The following is a 2,899-nucleotide window of genomic DNA, read 5'->3' as shown; positions in this document are numbered from 1 at the left end:
CGTAGAAATTTCTTAGCGTTTAAGCATCACCCATAATACGTAGTACTTTGGAAGGGCCCAATGTAGCGCGGCGCGAGCTTGCTCGCGCTAGGGCTCGTAATAGCCAGTGGTACGAATTTCCCATTCGTTTGAGAGTAAATACACGCTCACCAATCTTGGAATGCAACTTGTGTTCTTGCGGCCACGTTTATCAGCGTTTTCCTTCTGCTTGTGAACCGCGAGTTGTAGCGTCTCTTGAGGTGTTACAGAAGGACGTCCACCACTAGTTTTACCTTCACCAACCCCCGTGTGGATGATCAACAGGATTTTTTGCTACACCACGTACAGAAGGTCTTCTATTTAACCAACGTGAACGTCCGGCTTTTCCTAATTTAATTTTTTTATGATTAATATTAGATACAACACCTAATGTAGCAAAACAAGTTAATAAAATTAATTTTAATTCGCCAGAATTTAAACGAATTCTTGCATATTTATTATTAATTTTTTGAATTAATTGCGCTGATGTACCGGCACTTCTTATTAATTTACCTCTTGAGTGTGGGTATAGACTAATATTATGTATTAAACTACCGATAGGGATATTTTGTAAAGGTAACGCATTACCTACTTTTAATTCAGCATCTGATGAACTTTTTATATATTGATTAATTTTTAAACCTTCAGGTGCTAAAATTAAATAGGATTTTGAATCTTTTTTAATATAAGCAATATTTGCTGAACGGTTTGGATCGTATAAAATTTTAATAACATAACCTTCTATATTTTTAGATCTATTAAAATTAATTATTCTATATAAACTGAAGCTTCAGGGTCAACCCTGGAGCATGCTGCTTTCCCTCAGCTCACTCGTGTCGAGTGGGAAGCCTTTCACCGCCTTGCGGCGGTGTCCGGTGAGGCTGTTGTCGCGTCGCTGCTGAGCTCAGCGACTCCCGATCAACAACGTCAAGCAGCTCAAGAGTTCATGGAACGCGAGCTCGCCGACGCGAATCGGCGAGCGACAACTCTCTCGCGTTCCTCGAAGAATGACATCGTCAAGTTGGAGACGTCAACCTACTCCGGTGAAGGAGCGAATCGCCTTCCGTTCAAGTGGGGATTTTAATTTATTAATTACGGAATTATCGGAAGATTTTTCTTAAAAAAAAAAAAAAAATTATAACAAGTTAATTTAAAATAGATGAAAAAAAAATTATAACAAGTTAATTTAAAATAGATGAAAAAAAAATTATAACAAGTTAATTTAAAATAGATGAAAAAAAAATAAAGAGGGATTGTTTTTTTTTTTAAAAAAAATGCATTAATATTATCATAAAGATCAAATTACAGTATAAAAGGGATTTATACCTATAAAATGTTATATAATTATAATAAAATTTTTTAATTTTAAAAATACGATGTTTTAATAGAAATTATTTTTTAAAAATTTTATATTATTTAAGAAAAAAAAATATTTTATTAGTTTTTCTAAATATAAATAATACTATTTATATTTTTTTTTGAATTAAAAAAATTCAATAATATTTAATTTTGTATATATTAAAAAAAAATCAACAATATTATGACAATAACAAATTATATAAATAATCAATTTACTTTTTTAGATATGGCAGAACCTTGGCAATTAGGTTTTCAAGATCCAGCGGCTATTAATGGCGGCTTTGAGAAAAGCTGCGAGTGGCCTAGCGACTGTTTCGGCGGTTGCGGGGCTGTTTGCGGCTGGCCTCTGTGTTGTTGTTTTGTGCTGGGGGCGACTTGTCGTCTTCTTTAGTATGGAGGATATAAACCTGGTTGATCCTGCCAGTAGTCATACGCTTGTCTCAAAGATTAAGCCATGCATGTCTAAGTATAAACAATTTTGTACTGTGAAACTGCGAATGGCTCATTATATCAGTTATAGTCTACTCGATAGTACCTTACTACTTGGATACCCGTAGTAATTCTAGAGCTAATACATGCATCAATACCCAACTGCTTTGTCGGGCGGGTAGCATTTATTAGATTGGAAACCAATGCAGTCTTCGGGCTGGTATTGTGTTGAGTCATAATAACTGTTGCGGATCGCGCTTTTGCGCGATAAATCGATTGAGTTTCTGCCCTATCAGCTTTGGATGGTAGGATATGGGCCTACCATGGCATTAACGGGTAACGGGGAATTAGGGTTTGATTCCGGAGAGGGAGCCTTAGAAACGGCTACCACATCCAAGGAAGGCAGCAGGCGCGTAAATTACCCAATCCTGACACAGGGAGGTAGTGACAATAAATAACAATGCTCTGGCTCTTCGAGTCGGGCAATTGGAATGAGAACAATTTAAATCCCTTAACGAGGATCAATTGGAGGGCAAGTCTGGTGCCAGCAGCCGCGGTAATTCCAGCTCCAATAGCGTATATTAAAGTTGTTGCAGTTAAAAAGCTCGTAGTTGGATTTCTGTTTTGGATGTCCGGTCCGCTCCCTCTGGGAGTGTGTACTTATGGATATTCGAGGCATTTTTTGTGAGGCTGCCTTTCTGCCATTAAGTTGGTGGGTTGGTGGGCTTGCATCGTTTACTGTGAAAAAATTAGAGTGTTTAAAGCAGGCGTTTGCTCATTTGAATACATTAGCATGGAATAATAAGATACGGCCTTGGTGGTCTATTTTGTTGGTTTGCACACCAGGGTAATGATTAATAGGGACAGTTGGGGGTATTCATATTTCAGCGTCAGAGGTGAAATTCTTGGATCGCTGAAAGATGAGCTTAGGCGAAAGCATTTACCAAGGATGTTTTCATTAATCAAGAACGAAAGTTAGGGGATCGAAGATGATTAGATACCATCGTAGTCTTAACCATAAACTATGCCGACTCGGGATTGGCAGTCAATTGACTTTAAATGACCTTGTCAGCACCGTATGAGAAATCAAAGT

The 2,899-nt window shown here is 37.4% G+C and overlaps 1 non-coding gene across 1 annotated transcript; it reads left to right on the top strand.

Annotated features, from left to right (window-relative positions):
• The first annotated feature begins 1,782 nt into the window (after positions 1-1,782).
• On the top strand, positions 1,783-2,899 carry PITG_33488. Its single transcript, XR_009934882.1, has one exon. It is a non-coding gene; the product is annotated as an 18S ribosomal RNA (ribosomal RNA).

The sequence above is a fragment of the Phytophthora infestans genome, genomic scaffold (assembly GCF_000142945.1).
Source record: "Phytophthora infestans T30-4 supercont1.246 genomic scaffold, whole genome shotgun sequence".
NCBI lineage: Eukaryota > Oomycota > Peronosporomycetes > Peronosporales > Peronosporaceae > Phytophthora > Phytophthora infestans.
This window is presented reverse-complemented; position numbering and strand designations above follow the sequence as displayed.